This window comes from Dunckerocampus dactyliophorus, chromosome 21 (genome assembly GCF_027744805.1).
Source record: "Dunckerocampus dactyliophorus isolate RoL2022-P2 chromosome 21, RoL_Ddac_1.1, whole genome shotgun sequence".
Lineage (NCBI taxonomy): Eukaryota > Metazoa > Chordata > Actinopteri > Syngnathiformes > Syngnathidae > Dunckerocampus > Dunckerocampus dactyliophorus.
Window position 1 is genome coordinate 10,903,768 of NC_072839.1, and position 24,233 is coordinate 10,928,000.

At 42.2% G+C, this 24,233-nt stretch overlaps 1 protein-coding gene across 7 annotated transcripts in view; it reads left to right on the forward strand.

The window, feature by feature from the left end:
* Nucleotides 1-24,233, forward strand: part of LOC129173933 (RNA-binding Raly-like protein) — a 170,774-nt gene that overhangs the window by 88,689 nt on the left and 57,852 nt on the right. For 2 of the 7 annotated variants that reach the window (XM_054765315.1, XM_054765321.1), the window contains exon 1: nt 9,681-9,952. The exons of 2 other annotated variants lie outside the window; for them this stretch is intronic. The gene's annotated coding sequence lies outside the window, so the exon portion shown is untranslated. Of the gene's footprint in view, nt 1-9,680; nt 10,733-24,233 lie in introns of those variants that run through there. 3 more of the 7 variants (XM_054765316.1, XM_054765318.1, XM_054765320.1) reach the window with 3 other exon arrangements.

The window sequence follows — 24,233 nt, forward strand, 5'->3', positions numbered from 1 at the left end:
CGGCATATTATAAAAATAGAATTCTAACAAGAAAACAAAAAAAACAACAACAGCAAAAATGGGGAAAAAAAATCGGCAGTAATTTTACCTGAATAAAGTCAAAATATTAAGAAAAAAGTTGTACTTTAACCAGAAAATTCATAATATTATGAGGAAAAATAACATCATTTTAGTAGCATAAAATTCGAATATTAAAGAAAATAAAGACGTTATTTTTTTAAGAAAGGCAGAAGAAAAACAAACAAAGAATAAAGTTGTAATTTTTGGAAAATTAGGTTGCGGGAAAAATTTCGAATGCTACCAGAATAAAGTCTAAATATTATGGGAATAAAGTCATAATTGCGAGAACAAAATTTACAAGAAGAAAGTTGAAATAGTGGGAAAATAAAAAATGGAATAAACAGCTGTAATTTCATGCAAATAAAGTAAAAACATTAAGAGAAAAAAGTCGCGGTTTTACAGGAATGAACTTGCATTTGTCAATGACAACGTCATTTTAATAGCATAAAGTACTTAAATCATGAGAAACAAAACAAAATAAGGTTGTCAGTTTTGGAAAATTAGGTTGGGCAAAACGTTCTGATATTATGGGAATAAAGTCGCAATATTATGAGAAGATTATTTACGAAGAAAGTTTCAAAATAAATAAAACAACAGCACAAATGGGGAAAAACAGCAAATACTGAGGTTTGTATTAATAATGGGCTTTTTCACCTCGACCACAAAGCTGAGATGCAGTTTTTTCCTTGAAATATATAAAATTTCTTAGCATATCTTACAAAATATCAAAGTGGCCCTTGGATTCTGTCATTTTTTTAGTATGTGGCCCTCCCTGGAAAAAGTTTGGACACCCCTGGAATAGATCCTCCCTGTCCCAGAATAGAAAATGGCGCAATCCTGTTGTACTACATCACTCTATGTGTACTTACTATGATGTTCACTCCCGAAATTTTACATTCTGATGTGTGTGTGCTGCTAAATGAGGGAATATTGTTCCAAAGAAGCCTCAGTGCCCCTGATGACCTTCATTTATCCCAAACAATGAGTCCCCTGATGAGGGCGGCGAGATAATGAAGCAACTTGTGTGATTGATAGCGCGATGTCCTTAATTGGAAAACTAATAAAGGAACAATGTGTCAACCAGAAGAGATGAATTCATTCCGCAATGTCTGCGCCGCGTCATGCTAATTGTTTGCTTTGTCCTTGAGAAAGTTTTCAAAGGAGCGGGGGATGTTTTCAGTGTATCCCCCACACCGCTGCCGGTGTGTACACATGAGGACGCTCCCTGGCAAAATATGAAAGAGGCATCATGCGCTCCGCCAGCCAATCAGAGCGGTGCGTGCTGGGCGCTGCAAAGCGTGCATGTCCACACGTGAGCCACAAATTGACATAGAAAGCGTGGAAACACGGCGACACCTGCGCATGGCCACATGCGGCGTGCGTTGCCAAAATATTAGAAACGGCTCCCGGTACCTCACCAACTGAAAAGGATTCCCTGGCCAGGATCGGTCGCCAACCTTCTTCCGAGAGCTGCTCATTTTTGGAGCACTTATTTTCAACCCAAACAAACTCAACAAGCTTGTTTTGCGAGAACATTAACATTAACTATTGGCTGCACTCCAACTTTCATCACTATTAAAGCTACTGTGACTGAAAGAAAGGAGAGGTGGCCTATTTCTGTCTCATTTATACGACTGCCAACATTTATTTGGTACTTTATTTACAAAGCAGGTCTCCACTCAAACCGTGCAGCCGTTGTCTTTGGTCTATTAGGTGGTGATTTGTCATGAATTGAAGCATGGTGTCTGAATTGAACAGTTAGGGTATAAAAATATAATAGAACATATTTTTGACCCTTTGGTAAGCTGCTTGAAACCAGGTGGCGAGGTTACGGGTACGTGTCCTTAAAAGAACCACTATTCTTCACAGAGACGGACTCACCAACACATGGATGCTTTGTTTGGACACTCGGTTCTACGGAGTGATACGTGCGAAAACAAACCAGTTTGGTCGTAAGAAAACCCAAACATATTTTTGGCAATAATTTGCGTTGAAAACCGGGGCGTACAAAAACCGATGCTCCGCAGTGCAAAAGAATATGTTTTACGCCAGTCAAAGATTCTCTAAATGACAGGAGCGCTCTGCTCTTTTTAAGGACTTAGAGCAAATGCACAAGTCAAAGATCCTCTGCAGGACAGGAGCACTGCTGTTTGTTTTGGAATCAACTGCAAAAACACTCATCACTCGCCAAAAATCTTCCATATAACAAAAGCGCTCATGATGTTTTTGAGGCCCTGCTGCAAAAACACGAGTCAAAGATCCTCTATATGACAGAAACGCTCTGCTGTTTTTAAGGCCCGACTTCAAAAACACTGGTTAAAGATCCTCTGGGACAGAAACGCTCTGCTGTTTTTAAGTACGTGTTGGTTGGAGGCATGATCTCGGACCGGTGGCGCTGTACTTTCGCGATAGCGGAACACAGCACCCTCAAAACAACCAAAGCTATTGGACAAGGACAAGAGGAAATGAAAAAAGAACGCATTTCAAAAACACTAGTCAAAGATCCTTTATGCGACAGAAATTCTCTGCTGTTTTTAAGGCCCTGTAAGGATCGACTACAAAAACACTAGTCAAGGATTCTCTATATGACAGGAGCACTCTGTTTTTGGGAATCTATTGCAAAAAGATTCTCTAATTGAACAAAAATGCAAAGCCCAGTCTGATGCTGTTCATGTGCCAGGTGAACAGCCCTGCATTTAAGTCCCAGTTCTTCAGAGCAGTGGTTCCTAAACTTTTTACCGTCACAAACCCCTTCAGACATTACTTTTGATCTGAAGCCGTGTACCCCCTACTCCTGCACTTAACAAATATAAGCCTTTTTATCTTAATTAACTTGAAATACTGAACATAAGTCATTTTTTAATATGTCCGGGACAAAAATGTATATTTTGCATGGTGACATTGTGAGGCGGACATATAATATATAAGCTATAAGCAGGCGGACATAGACCAGGCAAAACAGGAAGCGCTGCCAAAATAAGAGCATAAAACAGGAACTAAAAAGTGGAAGCTGTCACGCAGGCTAACCCGTGGGTCGTGAAACTTAATGCACAAACTAATCATCAAACGTACTTATTTGTTCATGTGGTGCACACAGAGCAATGTACATCTTCATGCTCTGTCTCCTTTCTGCTCCGTTCTGCTTGCGGCGTGAGGCGTTCAGGCGCACTCGTAATTGTGAGTGTTCAGCGCCAATTGCTTTTTATTTTTATCCACGTACCCCCATGACAATCGCCGTACCCCCGGGGGTACGCGCACCCCACTCTGGGAACCCAGACTTTAGAGGTTTCAGCTTATTGCAAGTGCTTAAGAAAAATAAAGAAATAATGTTGGTTTTCTGCTTGTCCTTGTAAAGTTTGTGCAGTCCTCCTAACTAACGCATAAACAAGTCGGCAAAAGTAAAAAGTACACTTTTCCTGACACTAATTGTTGTGAAACAAGCCGCATAGAGTGGCTACAATTCCTTGGTTCTTCCCAATCAAGCTGCAATGAAAAGAAAGAAAAAAGGGGAATCCATTCAAGTGGTTGCTAATCAGATGCTAAGCCTTACACTTGATTTAATATTCACATAGCAAGCATATAAGCTGAAAATTCCCCCATGGATAAACGCACTACATCATCTTTTGTTGAGTTCTCTGATACACGGCGCTAATTAGCGCCGTCTCTTCTTTGGCAATTTATGAAAAGTAAGAGTAAAAGTTGTGAAAAAGATGTCATGTTTGTAGTTGGAGTGTTAAAAGTCTATATTTGGCCTTTTGCGCGCTCGTGACCGTGTGCTCGTTAAGGCTGCGTGTGCGTCATGATTAGTAATAAAGCCGCCCCGCTTCTTAATTAGACCTTACTTACACGCTTAAGTGGAGTTTGCCTAAAGAATCAGCTTGGTTTCATTTTGTTTTTCCCCACGCTCCGGGCTATGCTAGTGTTTGTAATTACATTTATTGTGGAAAAAGTGCAATGAATAAATCATTGTTGAAGATTTTTTTTTTTATCGCGACCCACAAATAGCCACAATAGAAGCCCGATGAGGTGGCTTTGTGTTACAATTGTTAATTAACTCTCACACTGGAATGAACAGGCCAGGAAAACGGCTTGCAGCGAACTGCGTTGTGCGTTTATTCAACATGTAAAACAACAAAGTCACGCTAGCTGCCTTGTGTACTTACAGTGGTGTGAAAAAGTGTTTGCCCCCTTCCTGATTCCTTTTGTTTTCCTGCATGTTTGTCACACTTAAATGTTTCAGATCATCAAACAAATTGAAATATAAGTCAGCCACAACACAACTGAACAAAAAATGCAGTTTTAAATGCAACTTTGCATTATTAAGGGAGAAAAAAAATCCAAACCTACATGGCCCTGTGTGAAAAAGTGATTGCCCCCTAAACCTAATAACTGGTTGGGCCACCCTTAGCAGCAACAACTGCAATCAAGCGTTTGTGATAACTTGCAATGAGTCTCTTACAGCGCTGTGGAGGATTTTTGGGCTACTCATCTTTGCAGAATTGTTGTAATTCAGCCAAATTGGAGGATGCACCAAAACAGCCCCAGACCATCACACTACCACCACCATATTTTACTGTTGGTATGATGTTCTTTTTCTGAAATGCGGCGTTATATAACATCATATATAACATCATAGTGGTTTTGGTCTTGGATCTCTGCCATGCAGTTGTTTTTGCCCAGTGTCTTGAACACTGACCTTAACTGAGGCAAGTGAGGCCTGCAGTTCTTTGGATGTTGTTGTGGGGTCTTTTGTGACCTCTTAGATGGGTTTTCGCTGCGCTCTCGGGGTCATTTTGGTTGGCCGGCCACTCCTGGGAAGGTTCACCAATGTTCCATGTTTTTGCCATTTGTGGATAATGGCTCTCACTGTGGTTTGCTGGAGTCCCAAAGCTTGAGAAATGGCTTTATAACCTTTTTAGTATGGATAGATCTCAATTAGTCTCAGTTAAGTTATGTTTTAACAGGGGGCAATCACTTTTTTTCTCCTTGAGTAATAAAAAGTTTCATTTAAAAACTGCATTTTGTGTTCAGCTGTGTTGTCATTGACTAATATTTCAATTTGTTGGATGATCTGAAACATTTAAGTGTGACAAACATGCAAAAAAATAAGAAATCAGGAAGGGGCAAACACTTTTTCACACCACTCTGTTAATTTATGCTCGTTTGTTAGTGCCCCCTTGTGGTGGCAGGAGATGCATGCTAAACCTCAGCGGTCCCACAATAGTGTATTGGAAGAGTGTTGTCCACAATCTAGCCTTCATGCTGGAATTTAGACAGTTTAAAAGCGCTTTTAGTCAGCTTTACTGGTAAATAGTTGTGTGTCTGTAGCTTTAATGCTAATGAGCTGTGTTTTTGTCTGACAGACTCTCCAAGAAGCACACTTTTAACTGTTAACGCATGAACACTGTAACTGTACACTTCCAGTGTAATAGCCATATATCACATACAACAACGTAACAGTCGCCCCTCGCAATATTGCGGTTCGATTATCGCTCCCTCGCTATATCACGGTTTTTCACAAATTAATTAATTAATAAGTGATTGCTGTTTCGTGGTCGACTATGGACTATTAACTCATTCAATCCATGCCATTTTCGACAATTTTGACTGATTTTTCAAGGCACGCAGAACATTGTGTTCTATGGCTATATAAACATGGAACCTACCAAAGGAAAGATTTGACTCTTCAGGAAAAAAAAAAAGTTTGCTTCTACCTTTTTCCGTTTTTTTAGTAATCAGCAGTAGAACATTGGTAAGTTTCCGGAAAATATCAGTTCCCAACTAAACAAGGGAGAAAAACAGCTTCTTGTGAAAAGATACATTTCAAGCAGAACTTTCACATTGACACAATTTTTTTGCTTTTGTGACAGCTCAAATAGCTAAACAACTGCACCACAACATCCATCCATACATCTTCGATGCCGCTTATCCTCATTAGGGTCGCGGGGGTATGCTGGAGCCTATCCCAGCTGACTTTGGGCGAGAGGCGGGATACACCCTGGACTGGTCGCCAGCCAATGGCAGGGCAGATATAGACAAACAACCATTCACACTCACATTCATACCTATGGATAATTTAGAGTCTCCAATTGACCTAGCATGCATGTTTTTGGAATGTGGGAGGAAACCGGAATACCCGGAGAAAACCCACACACACATGGGGAGAACATGCAAACTCCACACAGAAATGCCCAACGGAGATTCTAACCCAGGTCTTCCCGATCTCCTGACTGTGGCTGTGTGGCCAAAATGCTAACCACTAGACCACCGTGCAGCCCGACCACAACATAGACAACACAAAAAAGGGTTGTTTTACATCAAAATAACAATTAATTCACAAATATACCACCATAACTATTTACATTTTTCACATTTGTGTGTGTGTGTGTGCATGCGTTAAAATTTCCCTACAATGCGTAACCTTCTGCACGCTACACTCCTCCACGCTCTCTCACTTCCTCCTTGCTGCCGAGTGCGTTAACACATGAAAAGAGCCATGCCAAGCTCTTATCATAGCACTTTTGCCACCTTGTGGCTGTTTTTATGGCTTAAAACTGCATGAAACATGACCTCTTTCGTTGTGCACTTGTGTCATCACCTATTTTTATTATGTCTATTCTGTCTTTGGCGTTGAATGAGTTAATGGTGAAAAAATATTGAAAGACATCAGTAATGTTCCATTATTGAGACATGACATCAGATTACCGTCGCACTGCATGGAGGCAATCTGGCACGTCCGACAGAGTGAAAGTAATTTTTGTGGAAGTGGTAATTTTTTGGCTTCTTTGTACTCCTTTCCCACTGTGTTGTCAGTCCTTTCTTAACTTTAGAATACAGTAAATAAATTGGAGGCTAACTCGTTAGCTCGCTAGCTTGCTAATAGTTCCAGCCATGGCCGTCTCTTGTGTCCCTGCCGTGATCCCATAGCCTGTGCATTACAGTTGAGCAGTGTGTTGTAAACCAAGAACAATAGGAGTGTGGAGGTGACTACAGGGGTGTTATTTCATATCTACAGGTCTCTAATAATGATCAAGACTGGTTTTCTATGTTGTAGCTACAAAAATGTTCCATTTATTAATATTGAATCTTACATTGCGGAAATTCACTTATCGTGGTCGGGTCTGGAGCCAATTAACGGCGATAAACGAGGGATGACTGTATACTAGTTTAAAATCATGTGTGCGTGTGTGTGTTCACACACTCTTCCTCTCCCGTGTTGCTCCTCGCTTTGTGGTGAAAAGGTCATCTCGCCCTCCCGTGCCGCGGCGAGATGGAAACGGGCGTCAGTGTGGTGTGTCAATTAACACGTCTGCTGTTAACAAGCTAACCGCATCGCATGACACCTCCGCTCGCCGGCACCTCTGCTCCCCTTCCTCGCCTGCTGTTTCCCAAACCAATTATTTCGCTCTCCTTCATGACAATGGAACTTGAAAGTAATTTGATCGAGGTTTCTCCCTGCAAGACTTTCTCCAAGATGCTGCAGGGTCTCCGTCTGTGGGGATTGATGTCCTCTTTTTCTGAGGTAAGAGGTCACTGATGTTGGACCTGTGCGCGTTCCCCCGCACCAAACTCCTCCAAAGATGGCTTAATGGACCTTGCTGTGTGCACTGGGGACAGATAAGACTGTTGGAAGGAAACAGTTGTGTCAGAACGCGGTAGAAGACTGAAGATTGAGGGACGACTAAAAGACAGTGTCAGCATCAATTTGGCGCATGTGCCTTATCATGACTCCTATTGCTATGGAGTGTCTTATTGGATTACAAGGAATTATCCATTCTGAGGTCTTGGGATCGCGATCACCCACGGGCGTCCTTAATTACCCGCCGCCTGTCAGCCGTCTTCGCTTTTTACGACCGCGGCGAGACCGCACGTGTCCCGCCAGAGGAGACGCGAGGAATGTGATCTCTGAATAAGGACACCACAGGCTTAAATGAGACGCAGCTTATGATGGATGCATGTGGGGGGGGCGACGGCAGTCTTTTTGTGTGTCATGACAAGTGGCGTCAGGGGCCAGTGCATCAATAACACATGATTACACCCCACCCCGCCGCCCACCCCCTCCCTGCATGCTACACTGAGCAACAACATGCACCTCCCAGGTGAGTTTGTTTAATAAATGAGGGAGACTTTTGCATGAAACCACTCGGCTGTTCCAAATTCAGAATGCTATCAAGAGCGACAACATGACGGCAATCCTTTGTGGGGGGGTCCCTTGCACAAACGAACACCAACCACACCAAAATAAAATCATGATAGATGACTTTGTATGACATCAAGGGGTTTTTTCGTACTGTTCTAAACATTTTCGTGTTAAATTCTCCAGTTAAGCCTCTTTCAGTTAATCGCAGTCTGTTAATAAATAAATAGAAATGTAAAAAAATATCTAAAAAACAAGAATCTACTGTAGTTATCGGGTGTTCTACAAAAACAAAAAAATATATATCAAATTAATTTATATATATATATATATATATATATATATATAATATAATTACCGGGTCTCCAAAAGCCCAAAACATTCTACAATTAATGATTCCATTCAGTTAATCTATTTACCTTTTTTTTAAAAAAAATTTAAATCCCAATTTTAAAAAAGTAGTAATAATCAATAAATTAATAGAAATAAATATAATTTAAAACAAGAGTCTCCTATTGGGTCATCGGGTGCTTTCCAAAGCAAAAAAAAAATCTCCGGTTAACACCTCTATTCAGTGAAGCACAGTCTATTTACATCTATGTATTTTTTTGGAATTAAAAATATATTTTTCCAGTCATAATAATAAAAAAATCAATCAATCAAATAATTGCTATTAATGCTGGCTGGGCCGTTTGCTCCTTACTGCTATTACAACATCGGTTCTGTTGCTGCCGTGTTGTTAATGAACGGCGCTGTGGTCAGAGACAACTACATTTTCCGGTTCCACTTTCTCATGCACTCCAAATCATTATTCACATGGGTATCCTACACCTTCCCTCCCATTAATGCCCCGCTCTCTTTGCTGTTAAGGTAAATTCTACTATAATTACCGAATTGTGACCCATCTCTTCCTTAAACAATGAATCAATTTGATATCAATTATTTTAAATTTGTGGACAATTCTTTGCTTCCAACTTTGCGGGAAATGTTTCTGTTCCCAGTGCACAAAGCAAGGTCCATGAAGGCATGCTTGGAGGGGTTTGGCGTTGAAGAACAAGCCCAGGTCAGTGACCTCACACCTCTTGGGTGGACACTGTCCCAGCTGCAAAAGGGGGCGGGAACATCTCTGTATTTATGATTTATGCACAAGCCGCTTCATGGGGGCAGACTGGATCCCAAATGTTTCTACTTGGTTGCTCATTTATGTCTATCCGAGGGTCAGAGTATTAGATACTCATGTTGTTTTGCATTGGAGGTGTACCTAATGGACTGGCCAGGGAGGTGTCTATTTCCCCAGCACCGCAATCAGCACCGTGGACAGCTCCCACCTCTCCAACGGTGCTCAAATGTCTGAATGCTGGTACACCCATGTAACACCCTCATCCTCCCTCCTCCCTCCCTGCCTGCCCGTCCAATCGTGTCTCTTGAGAGCACACACACACACACACACACACACACACACACACACACACACACGGAGAAAAGCGCATCCGGCGGCTGGAGCGATGTGGCGCTCACGTCGTCTTTAAAAGAGAGGGAGGGAAGGCAGCATCATCGTCCAAATAGAAGGCACACATAGCGGGGAGAGATGGCGCGATAAGGACTAGCTAGCTGCTTTACCTCCGCGGACCTCCTCCATCAGCCCGGCGACTGGGTCACATGACAGCAGGCAGCTTGTAGAGCACACACACACCATCACCGCAGCGCCATTGACTCTTTTCAGCTCGTTTTTAAGCAAGCTTTTACTCCCGCTCGGTGAGTACATTTGTGCTTTTTTTGTCAGCGTCCTCTTTTTTTTTTTATTTCCTCCCCTCCATTTTTATTTTTTTCTCCTTTTGCTGATGTTTAATTAAAGCATTGACGTGGTGGGTTTTTTTTGTCTTTTTTTTGTCTTTTTTTTTTTTTTTTTTTTCAAGTTTCCAGCATGTACTTGTCCTGATGGCTGTGCTCGTGCACGCGTCACTTGCACTTTGCTTTCCAGGGCTGAGAGCCTGCAGCGGTTTTCAGTCATTGTTGAGATTTTTACCAAAATGTTTCTCATTTTTATCTTTCATTTTTAATTTTTTGTAGTATTTCTTTGTTGCTTTGGTTTGCATTTTGCGCTGTGGTTTGTTGCCTCCCACTTTTGTCATTTTAAACGTCTTCTCGCTGGAGCCCAACCATGCTTTGACTTCTTTGGAGTCCTTTTTGGGGACGTTGGGACTTTTCTTACAGCCGAGCTTTACAGGTTTGTTGTTTTTTTTTCATATGCTTTTGCTTTTTTTGGGATGTTTTTGTTTTTGGTGGATAGATGATGCTAGGTGGACTGGGTTTTTGTTTTCTGTGTCCACAAGGAGGAAGACATTTCCCCCCTACTTTGGAGATTAAATACTGCAAAAACATGCAATAAAGGGACACGGTGACGTAAACAAAGGCTTCTATTTTGCAAGAACGGCCGTCCACTAGAAGTGCTTTCATTTTATGAAATGTGAAAGGTGAATGGCAGCGTCAGCAGCATCAGCAGATGAGCTTTACACTCACTGGCCACCTCATTAGGTACACCCAATGCACGACTTGCAGAGAAAATTAAGTCTTTTTAAAGATAATAACGCTTGCTATCAAAGGGATAATAATTTAAGAGTGTGTTTATGTTTGTGGTTGTAGTGTAAACTGTGTTGCATCATACTGGGAGGTGTTTTTAATATTTGAACCCTCCCCTGGCCCAAATATAAGGCACCCCCTGATGGATAGAGGGATTACAGAAGGTGTTTTTGGGTGCTTGGGTTCCTGCCAGACCTGTTTAGTCGGGTTGAGCGCCCACCTGGAGTCACAGATGTTCTAGAACAGACCAACCAGGCATACTGTACATCTTCATTTTGTCATTTTGTGGGTTTTCCCAAATATCCTTTTTGGTTTGTTTGAGTTCAGGAAGATGGAATACCAGAAATCATGGATCACATTAACTGGTTCCACTTTGTTGTTATGCGTATTAGCTCCACTTTTAACAGAGCACAAACTATTACACACAAGTTTTCTTCCGGAGTCGTTACAGAGTCACAAAAAGCCGAAGAAAAAGCAACTTTTATAAAAACACAACATGCTACAGTGGTGGGATTTTTTTGTTTGTTAGTTTTGCATGTTTTTCACACTTTAATGTTTCAGATCATCAAAGAAATGTAAATATTAGTCAGTGACAACACAACTGAACAAAAAATGCAGTTTTTAAATGGAACTTTTTATTATTAAGGGAGGAAAAAAAATCCAAACCTACATGGCCCTGTGTGAAAAAGTGATTGCCTCCCCTGTTAAAACATAACTGAGATTAATTGAGATCTACCAGTGTGGAAAAGGTTATAAAGCCATTTTGAAAGCTTTGGGACTCCAGCCAACCACAGCGAGAGCCATTATCCACAAATGGCGAAAACATGGAACAGTGGTGGACTGTCTCAGGAGTGGCCGGCAAACCAAAATGACCCCAAGAGCGCAGCAACAACTCGTCCAAGAGGTCACAAAAGACCGCACAACAACATCCAAAGAACTGCAAGCAGGCCTCACTTTCCTCAGTTAAGGTCAGTGTTCATGACTCCACCATAAGAAAGACACTGGGAATTAACGCCCTGCATGGCAGAGTTCGAAGACCAAAACCACTGCTGAACAAAAAGAACATGAAGGCTCATCTCACTTTTGCCAGAAAACATCTTGATGATCCCCAAGACCTTTGGGAAAATACTCTGTGGTCCGATGAGATAAAAGTTTAACTTTTTGGAAGGTGTGTGTCCCATTACATCTGGCATAAAAGTAATGCCGCATTTCAGAAAAAGAACATCATACCAACAGTAAAATATGGTGGTGGTAGTGTGATGGTCTGGGCTATTTTGCTGCTTCAGGACCTGGAAGACTTGCTGTGATAAATGGAACCATGAATTCTGCTGTCTACCAAAAAATCCTGAAGGAGAATGTCCGGCCATCTGTTGGTGACCTCAAGCTGAAACCAACTTGGGTTCTGCAGCAGGACAATGATCCAAAACACACCAGCAAGTCCACCTCTGAATGGCTGAAGAAAAACAAAATGAAGACTTTGGAGTGGCCTAGTCAAAGTCCTGACCTGAATCCTATTGAGATGCTGTGGCATGGCCTTAAAAAGGCGCTTCATGCTGGAAAACCCTCCAATGTGGCTGAATTACAGCAAGTTTGCAAAGATGAGTGGCCCAAAAAAACAAGTATATAAAATCAAAATGCGTAAAAGGTGAAGTTTTAATGACAATCTTAATGGGTGACACAAGTGTAGGAAGAAATGAAGCCCCGTAAAAACCATAAAACTAGTCTAGCTTAACTTTAAACATTCAGATTTGGAGAGACTACTTTTAAATGCTGTCTTCAATAAATGTTTCCATTAGCATGTGGCTAGCTAAGAAGCGGAAAGCAGATGGAGATAAAGATATATTTTATTGGCAGCAGCCATGCTGATGCTGCATTTGAATAAACTGGGATGTTTGTACTCTCCTCAAAGTCCAAACCATCCAAGAAATGCGACAGAATGCAACAATAGTGGCAACCACGGAGCTCGAATTTACGTTCCACTTGAACTGGATCAGATGTACCATTTCCCAGCCGTTTTGAATGCAGCATGTACAGTATAGTGGTGTTGTCTGACCAAAAACTCTCGCGTCATCGCATCTTTTCTCTGTTAGCACTACAAACTGAACCCAAACGGGCTTGCGTCAACACCCCGCGAGGTCCAATTAGCGGTTGCATCACATCACACTTTCCATGTCATCACCAGCAGACCTTTGGTCACCTCTCTCCCCGCTAAGCGCCATGATAGCTTCCATTACATCCTGCGGTGTTTGCCTTGCCACCTTCTACACCCCACCCCCAACCCCTCGGGCCCCTTCCTTGTTATCTGCACCGAGCCCGGTGCGCGGTCAGAAAAAATATGATAGCGTAAACTGTATGTGGAAGTAGCATGAATAAAACATCTGGAGAAGGGCGTCTTGTTGTTGCACCCTCACTGTCACTTTAATGACAGTTCAGTCATGTTAAGTTATGATCGCCACAGTTGTACCCTGAAACGGACTATTTCCATTACTTTCATTGTTCACATTAATCTCAACGTAGACGGCACCTATTCAGTGGAACCTCTGAAGTCTCTCGCCCCTGAGGTCGTCAATGCAGTGACCTTCAAAGGGTGTTATTTTTGTGCTTTTTCTCTGGCTTTTCGTGGCTTTTTTTTTTTTTTTTTTTTTTTGCAACACTTAGGAAATGACATGACGATAGCAAGTAAGCGTCACCATATGCGTGTTCAACGTTAAGCTAGACTGGTTTTATTGTCTTGCGGGGCTTAACTTCTTTTTACACTTGTCACCATTAAGAATGTCAAGAAAATGAAGTTTGGAACTTTACCTTTAACATTTTTTGGCGGTAATTATAATCTTCTTTTTACACTTGAGTGATAGTTAATTTTTGAATGCCACTGAAAACATTCTGTGGCCACAGCTTGACCCTGGAACGGACTATTTCCATTGCCCATTATTAGTCATGTTCATATTTAGCGTGTTTGTTGTAACATTTAGTTGAACGCTTTTAGCAGAACCCCTGGAATGAAACACCCTCCAAGGTCGTATCCTTCTAAATGCCACAAGCGCTCAATTCAGTGAACCTCGAATGACTTTTTTTGGTAGCTTTTTCTTTGGCTTTTTGCGTGACTCAAACAAAAAACAAGCTTAAGCAATAAGTCTTCATAGTCATGCATGTTCAAAGATAAGACTTGAATGCCATTTTTATTGTTTCTTACGTTATTATTTAATCTATTTGTAAAGATTTCATATTAGGCGTAACTTATTTTGACAATTAAATATTTCAATTCATTTAATCAGCATTTTACTTATTTTGTTGGGGTTTGTTTCACACTTGTACGGCAGTTAAGGATGTTCAAACGTCACAAAAACACCAACTGGACAGTTATTACAGCTACAGTTTGACCCTGGAACGGACAATTTTCGTCTCCATTTTTTTCCCCTATGGGGGAAAGTGTCCCAATCCAAACAAGTCAGAATTAGACAGCTCGCCTCTTCAAATTGGCTGTGAGCTTTCCATTGCGTTACGGGATAGATGGGGATGTGTTTTCCATCCAAGTTGTCATTTCCGAGATGTCATATTCTTCCTTCCTTGGTTGGTCGTGCTGATGTTTAAAGAGACTTTAGAGAAATAGACTGTTTGACGTGTGCAGTTCGGTTACAAAGAAGGAAACAAACAGCTTGCACAGTCTGGTTCTGACTCACGGCCCATGGGACTGATCCTGGTTTAGGGCCGCTTCAACATCATCTGACTTCCTGGTTGTTGCGCACTGACTGCAGAGTGTTTGTAGAGTCACCACAAACCAAAACAAATCTAAATCTCCATCAGAATGTCATGTTTTTCCCACATTGTTCATGCCCGCCTCGTCACAAAAGGTTAGAGGACTGATTTTGTTGTGTAATCTTGCTAATAAACAAAGAATTGGCACAGGTTTGCATGAGTTTGGTGTGAAAGAATATGCCTGGAGCCTCACTTAGCTGCACTTTTGTACAATACTCGTGTCCGTATTTGCATTCATCGCTTTAAAGTTCACGGAGTCCGGGCACGCGTCTCGTCACGCCGTGCTCGAGCATCGATCGGGCCGAGCTGACAGCTTCCTGGGCGACATCAGCTTGGGGTCAAGTTAATTTATTCATTACACTTCTCTAATCACGCCCTTCATCAAATTATGTTCAGGCGCTGCAGCCAAAACATTGCAAATGACTTCTCAGATTGTGTGTAGATATATATGCTGTAGATGTAGATTGCATATAGATCAGCTGTGTTCTTGTTTACTTTAAACACAAATATAAATGCACATTTGTAGTACTTGTTACTTCACTGTAATAGTTATTGATACTGCTCTCCAATCATCTCTATTGATTGTACTGTAGCTGTACAAGCAAGGTGTTATGGGGGATGACTCACAAACTTGACTGTTGCCATGGCAACAGGCATGACTTGACAGCTAGCCCCTATGACCGAGCGACTACCAGGGTGTCAACACCCTCAAAGCAAATAAACGGTACATTTTTGCAGCAGATCCTTAAAAACAGCAGATGAGTCAGTTTGTATAGACCATCTTTGACTAGAATTGTACAGTAATTTTACAGTAAATGCTTAAAAACAGCAGACTCCTGTAAAGAATCTTTGATTTTTGCACGAGTTTCTTAAAAACAGCAGAGCGCTCCTGTCCTATAGAGGATCTTTGAGTAGAATTTGACAGTAGATCCTTAAAAACAGCAGAGCGCTCCTGTCCTGTAGAGAATCTTTGACTAGAATTTGACAGTCGATCCTTAAAAACAGCAGAGCGCTCCTGTCCTATAGAATTTGACAGTCGATCATTAAAAACAGCAGAGCGCTCCTGTCCAATAGAGAATCTCTGACTGGAATTTGACAGTTGATCATTAAAAATAGCAGAGCGCTCCTGTTCTATAGAGGATCTTTGACTGGAATTTAACAGTAGATCCTTAAAAACAGCGGAGCGCTCCTGTCCTGTAGAGGATTTTTGACTAGAATTTTACAGTAGATCTTTAACAACATCAGATTCCGGACAAACAGATGATCGTTGACTAGGATTTTACAGTAGATCCTTAAAAACAGCAGACCCCTGACATACAGATGGTTTTTGACGAGATTTTTCTGCAGTAGTTTTTAAAAACATAGAACACTCCTCTCCTGTAGAGGATCTTTGACTAGAATTTTACAGAAGGTCCTTAAAAACAGCACAGCCCTCTTGTCATATAGAAGATCTTTGACTAGAATTTTCCAGTAGGGTGATCTTGTTATCTAGGGGATCTTTGACGATTGTTTTTGAAGTAGCTCCTTAGAAACAGCAGGGTACTCCTGTCATATAGAGGGTCTTTGACTCGTGTCTACAGTAGGTGCTTGATTAGTGCAAAATAATGAAGACTCCATACATAGAATATGTATTCTTCAAATAGCAAATAGGAAGTGGGCTGTAAAAAGTGATCTGGTGGGGGGTCACGACCTCAATTTGCGGTTGTCCGCCACTGTGAAGGCGCAGGTGTACCCAGTGAGACCTGGTCACTGGCTCTGTGTACCCCCCAGGGCAAAAACATGTCCACTGAGGAATTCTTTTTTTATGTTGTCCTGCAGAAACAGCAGGCAGGGACAGTTGGTGACGACTGGAATGAATTCAGCTGCACACTCTTACACTTTATTGCCATCTTTCTTCAGCAATCAGATTATTTTGCCATTTGTGCCGCAGCACGTCTGTCTGATTACGTCCACGCTTAATCTGAGGACAAAACATCTGCGAGGCCAAAGTCGAGCCTTGCTTATGTCCACTGGGGCACGTCATTTAAATGGAACACCACATATCTCGCACGGTGCGCACAACCGATCCTCCGAAACATCCCAGCTAGCGCCAGTTTGCTCTTACTCGCCAAACAAGCGCCTGTCAGCCACGCAGTCAGGGAATACAAACATAATCAACCCATTACATATGCAAATGAGCCTAATTGCGGACACGGGTTCGGAATATTCAACCAAATTAGTCCTAACGTTCAGGCGGGGAGCAGGGGGGAGGTGGTGTCTCCTCCCACCGCGCGTAATCATGGAGCTAATTAGCGCCGTCAAACGATTTAGAAAGCAATTTCAGCTGCAGATGAATTCTTGACTGAGAGAATGAAAGTGATGGAAAATAAAACACTCATTCAAACCTGCTGCATTTTTAACATGCATGCCATATACTGTATGTGTGTGTGTGTGTGTGTGTGTGTGTGTGTGTGTGGCTTCAAGAGCGTGTTCTACTTGAATCCAAACACTTTTAGTGACAAAACAAACCACTCTGGCCAAGATGGAGAGCGTTGTTGACAAAAACAAATAGACCTGATGTACTCGCCCAGCACACCTCATTTTGCCTTCACTTTTGTTTCGTTTCTCTTGTTTGTTAGCGAGCAGGATCACACAAAAGCGGCGCCACTGATTGACATGCAACTTTGTGAAGAGATGGCACACGTGTAAAGCAAGATGTCACTACACTTTGGTGCCAGTGGGAATTAAAAAAAAAAAAAAAGATATTTTTGTCTTGTCACCTTTTGACAAGTTTTGTGCTTACAATGAATGCTCTAATTATAGCCGGGGGCGTTTGTTTACCTGAACCACCAAGAGGATGGCATTAACTGGAAGTAATTCTGTAACTAGAGACAAGCTGTTGAACAGTCAGTATACACACTGTTCCATTTTTGTCTTCAATAATGATTTGGAGTGCATAAGAAAGCGGAAAGGAAAAGTAGCTCATTGCCAGCCTGGTCATTTATGAACAAGTACAGATATTACACAGCACAGCGGTGACAGAACCAATGTTGTGATCGCAGTTACACGCATGAGGTCCACACCAACAGCTGAGGAGCAACATTTCAAGCGCATGCAGAGAGGTAGATAAAGCTGCTTTGGATGCTGACCACTCGTGATAGTTCCACTAGAAACTGCCATCTTGTGGAGTTACTAAAAACTACATCAGGAGGTTGACTACAGCCATAGCTGTTAATGCCGATGTTTTTTTTTATGCAGCACTACTAAAAAGACCTCTTACGCCAGATTGCTTTAGACACTGTGCTACTATAGGGGACTTTGCGGTTAATTGAAGCGTGGTGTTAATTGGACCGTTTGCGTACATTTGCATATGTTGCACAACATAGCAGCAACAGAACCAATGTTGTAATAGTAGCAAGCGGTAAACTGCTCAGCCAGTATTAATAGTCCTGATCAGTTCATTGTAAACGACAGTACAGAAAGTGTAACACGTAGGAGTTTCACACCAACAACTGAGCCGCAACGTTTTAAAGCGCATGCAGAGGTAGATGAACTTGCTTGGCTGCAGACTACCCACAATTCTACAAATGCAGTTACTGCAATCTAGTGAACCACTTGGCCATTTTTTGACAAGGATATTGCATAACACAGCAGCAATAGAACCAATGTTGTAATAGCGGCAAGCAGCAAACTGCTCAACCAGTATTAATAGCACTGATAAGTTAATTGTAAATGACAGTAGAGCAAGTGTAACATGCATGAGTTTCACACCAACAGCAGAGCAGCAACATTTTAAAGCACATGCAGAGGTAGATAAAGCTGCCTGGATACAGAACACCCACAATACTACAAATACAGTTACTGCCATCTAGTCGACCACATGGTCATTTTTAATATGCCTGTTGTGCAACACAGCAGCAGCAGAACCAATGTTGTAATCTGGGTAAGAAGCAATCTGCTCATCCAGTATTAATAGCGCTGATGAGTGCATTGTAAGCAACAGTACAGCAAGTGTAACACGCATGGGTTTCACCATCAACAGTGAGTATGAACATTTTAAAGTGCATGCAGAGGTAGATAAAGCTGCTTGGATGCAGACCACCCATAATACTATAAATGCAGTTACTGCCATCTAGTGGACCACATTTTTTAATACGCATTATGCACAACACAGCAGCAACAGAACCAATGTTGTAATACTGCTCAGCCAGCATTAATAGGTCTAACGACGCAAGTGTAACACGCATAAGTTTCACATAAACAGCTGAATAGCAACATTTTAAAGTGCATGCAGAGGTAGATAAAGCTGCTGTGTGAGACTGATCACTTGTGATACTGCCTCACAACAAGAGGGCAGTGGCTTCAGTTATTGGCTCGGACACTCTAAATTGACAGTAAATGACCAATAGGTGGTCTTGCGAGTGTGAATGGGTGTTTGTCTATATGTGCCCTGTGATTGACAGGTGACCAGTCCAGGGTGTACCCTGCCTCCAGCGGTATAGAAAACGAATTATTCTTGTCTTATCTCATCTCTGCTGCAGACTCCAACCGTCATAGAACCTCTTAAACAAGAATTAATTTGATCATAAAGACGTCCCACGGGGGCACGGATTAAATCCATATTTCCTTTTCATTACGCGCGAAGACTATTATTTCCTGTTGGGCGTTGGAGTAAAAGCCATGCAGGTTATATTATGGCTTCCATTTGCAGTCATGTGCAAGACAAGTGGAGGTGACATCATGTGTGATAATTAGGAACGCCATAACTCAACTTTCAAGGGAAGTTTTGTGCTCCACATGAAAACAAAAGTCTTTCTTGTATTATATAACATTCCGACCCACTTCCGAGTCCTCAAACAAACGGTAGTGCTGCTCTTCTGCGCATTGATGCGTTCCCTCTCTTGTGATTAGAGATGGCAATTGTGCAGCCCTCATTTTGTTTCCACTGCTATCGCTCATTTCCCCAACAAAGTGCCTCTAAAGGGGTAAAAAAATATATATATATATAAAAATCCCCCCCAAAAAAGTACTGCGAAGCGTCGCTGAGTCACGGCGCGTCATCAGGGGAAATCAGCACGTTTAAAGGCAAACGCGTAAACACTCCACATCGTTTTTCTTCTCCTTTGCTTGCTTTCTGAGGCCTCGGTCGAGTCTTTGAGTGCTTGCCAGTGTCATCGTAACATGGCAGGGTATGTGTGAAGACGTGACGCACACGCACACACACACACACACACACACACACAGAACATCAACAAGCTGTTTATTTTTAGACAGCCCCGTGCTGATTGTGTCGTAAGTGATTTAATAAACATTTTGCAGGATTTTTTTTTTTTTGAGACATCCAGCCAAGAAAAAAGGTCAACAGGAATTAGCGGCGTAGGAGGGAAGCTAACCTTCGTGGCGGGCGAGCTGATAGACAGACAGACAGACGGAGAGACGGCGAGCAAGCTTGATTGCAGCCATTGTGTGCACTCGTGTACTGTTTGATGATAATTACACATCCTGTTGTTTGCCCAGCCACATTAATATTTCATGAGCGCCCAGATTTAGACAACTAAACACGCTTTTTTTACTGCCTCCCATAGGCGAAAACAATAAATGGAAACTCGCCCTGCGGCTCCGGCGCAATAACTGGACACTTGATTAAGTACACCTGCACACGTACCATAAATGCTGCAGTGAACGCCTCTATTCAGTTAACCATGGAGTCTCCTGTAGTGTACTAAAGTAAATAACCGCCGGGCTGTCTAATTAGCATTGGGTCAAAAAAACACTGACATTAACCACTGTGGCTGTAGGCAACATCCTGATGTTTATTTTTAACGTGAACGCCACCTCGAAGCTGCATATCTCTGCATGCGCTCTAAAATGTCTCTACTCAGCTGTTGGTGATACGCTTGCCGTACTGTTGTTTACAGCAAGCTATGCCTGAGCAGTTAGCTCTTAACACTGCTACAACATTGGTTCTGTTACTGATGTGTCGTTGTGCAAATATGCTATACATGTTAATAAATGACCATGTGGTCCACGAGAGGGCAGTAACTGCAGTTGTATTGGGGGTGATCTGCATCCAAACAGTTTTATCTACCGCTACATGCGCTTTAAAATGTCTCTACCCAGCTGTTCATGTTACACTTGTCGTACTGTTGTTTGCAGTGAGCTATTAATGCTGGCTGAGCAGTTAGTTCTTAACACTGCTACAACATTGGTTCTGTTACTGATGTGTAGTTGTGCAAATATAATATACATGTTAATAAATGACAATGTGGTCCACTAGAGAGCAGTAACTGCAGTTGTATTGGGGGCGATCTGCAGCCAAGCAGTGTTATCTACCTCTACATGCACATTAAAATTTCTCTACTCAGCTGTCAGCGTTACACTGTGTACAGTGAACTCATCAGCTGTATTAAAGCTGGCTGAGCAGTTTGCTCCTTATCGCTGTTACAACATTGGTTTCGTTGCTGCTGTGTTATCTACCTTTACATGCACATTAAAATGTCTCTACTCAGCTGTCAGCGTTACACTGTCTACAGTGAACTCATCAGCTGTATTAAAGCTGGCTGAGCAGTTTGCTCCTTATCGCTGTTACAACATTGGTTTCGTTGCTGCTGTGTTATCTACCTCTACATGCACATTAAAATGTCTCTACTCAGCTGTCAGCGTTACACTGTCTACAGTGAACTCATCAGCTGTATTAAAGCTGGCTGAGCAGTTTGCTCCTTATCGCTGTTACAACATTGGTTTCGTTGCTGCTGTGTTATCTACCTCTACATGCACATTAAAATGTCTCTACTCAGCTGTCAGCGTTACACTCTCTACAGTGAACTCATCAGCTGTATTAAAGCTGGCTGAGCAGTTTGCTCCTTATCGTTGTTACAACATTGGCTTTGTTGCTGCTGTGTTGTTGTGCAAATTAAGCAGTGTTATCTACCTCTACATGCACATGAAAATGTCTCTACTCAGCTGTTCGCGTTACACTGTCTACAATGAACTCATCAGCTGTATTAAAGCTGGCTGAGCAGTTTGCTCCTTACCGCTGTTACAACATTGGTTTCGTTGCTGCTGTGTTGTTGTGCAAATTTACTGTACATGTTAATAAATGACCATGCGGCGCACTCGATGGCAGTAGCTGCATTCGAAGCATCATGAGCGGTCAGCAGCCAAGCGCTGTTATTTACCTCTGCATGCACTTTAAAACTATAAAACTGTTTGCGTGAAGTCCATGTGCGTTACACTTGCCGCACTGTTGTTTACAATGAACTCATCAGAGCTTTAATGCTGGCTGGGCTGTTACAACATTGGTTCTGTTGCTGCCCTGTTGTGCAATATACTTGTTTTCTTTCCACTTTCTCATGCACCCCAGATATTACGGAAGTTAAAAAAATGAGGTTGTTTTAATACAATGAACAAATCTTCTTTGCAGTTTAGATAAACGCTAAATTAGGTAACGAAAATATTGTTGTCAGTATGACCCCACATCACCACAATAATAAACATATTTTAAAATGAATACCTCTGAATAAATGGAGCTGCAAAAGCTGAATTTTGGATTGGCTCACGTTCGATTGGTGTGCCTAATAAAGTGTGGCATGCTCGTGCGTTCCTTTATCTCACCAGAAAGCGCCATTTCCCCCCCCCCCCGCCCCCTCCTCCTTTTAAAGCGCACAGCGTCGCGTTTGCGTTGCGAGACATCACAGCCGTATTAAAATTCAGAACTCAGACGTTTCGGGGTGGCGTCGCGTTGCTGCTTCACCAAGGCCGTGCTTTCCTAGGAGGTGACTGACTGCGCAGCATCATCTCCATCACCGCCATGTGATGCTGCCAGCAAGTGTGCACAAAGGCAACAGCCGAGCGTGTGTTATTTATTTCTTTTCTTCGCTTCAAAGCGGCGTCTCCTCTCTGAGCTGTGCGGTGGAACGACCCTGCCGCACAAATGATCGCGCTACCACACTCCTGTTGATTACCAGCGGCATCTGGATGGAAACATTCACATCCACACTGTGTGCTTTTCATCACAACATGCGTGCCAAGTGGCAAATTGGGGATGCATTTCTTCTGTTGCATGCAAGCCACTGCTTCAGATTGGCTCAAGTGTTGACGAAACTGTAATACACCAACTTGACCACCAGGTAGCGCAGCTACACCCTAAAGCGGGTGTGTCCGAAGGCCGTTTGTTGTTTTTTTCCGTGGCCCGTGACATTTCTGAACAACAAAACATCACAAAAGATTGAGGGCACACTGAAAAATAGAGCAGGTCGTCCAGAAACCGGAAGGTTGGCGGTTTGATCCCCGCTCCAGTCGCTGTTGTTGTGTCCGTCGGGGCGAGACACTTCACCCACCTCGCCGCCAGCGCTGCCCACACTGGTGTATGAACGCGAATGAATGTTTGAGGTCCAAATTGGCAGCCGTGTTTCCATCAGACCACCCCAGGGCAGCTGTGACTACAGATGTAGATAACCGCCACCAGTGTGTGACTGAGGAGTGAATGAATAATGGGTTCACTTCCCTGTGAAGCGCTTTGGGTGCCTTGAAAAGCGCCATATATTATAATATATATTTACCAGCATATCTTGGCCTACAATGGATTGATTTTTAGTGTGTTTAATAAGCGGGAATATGCTTAAATGTTTCTGTAACCCTCTTAAGTGGTCTACATGGTGGTCATCTACAACCACGTATTTCTACTTACTACAGTCATTCAAAGGAAAACAACCAATCTTTCTCATGTTTTACTCCGATATAATCTTTTCCGAAAGGTTTTTAATGCATTTTTTAATGTAATGTAATTTTTTAATGTCTAAAAACAAGCCCAAAAAATGCAACAAAGTGGCAAAATATGAAATTCTGATGCTGTTTTATCCTGCGCAGTGAAACCTTGGTTAGCGTCATTCATTCGCTGACCAAATCAATGCTTCCCATAAGGCACAATGCAAATCCAGTTAATTCGTTCCAGAAAGCCAAAAACGTTTACATGCGGAAAACAACTTGAAATGCATGTAAATGATGAATGAAAGAGATAAATGAACATTTAAGGTGACGCTTACCTCCATCGAAGGCGTGATTCTTGACGCGACTGTTCCCAAAGACACGATCTGGCAACCGCTTCCCCTTCAACACCACCTGCCGGTTTTGCCATGAGTTATTTCTTGACTTCAGTAGCGTTTGTCACCTCAATACTGTAACCCAAAACGGAGCCAAAGAAAAGTGTCATTTGACAAATACTGTAACCCGGTAAAAGTAATCTTAAATGTTCATTTATCACTTCATTCAGCTTTGATTCATGCATGTAAAATTAGAATTGTAAAACCATAAAAATATGTTAGCAAGCTAAGGATGCTAACAGGAGGTTTTGTGATAAAAACACATGAAGAACACAGTTGGAGTCACGCAGTGTATTAATAACACAAGACCCGCGCCATATTGTACGCTAACCGGAAAATGTACACACATTTTGGCGTGAATTAGCCAAAAGACACGCAAAACGGGGCGGATGCTAACCAAGATTCCACCGTAAATGTCTCATATCTTGACCTACATTGGATCGGCTTTATCCGTTTTTCTGTGAGCTCCCTAAAGAAAGCTCTTTTCGGTGTCTGGTGGGCTACATGGTGGTCATCCACAGCCGTGTGTTTCAAATGAAAACTTCCTCCTCCGTCTATTATTGGATGTACTGTAAGAAAGGAAGCAAAAATCCAATGTTAGTTTCAGTCGTTTTCCAATG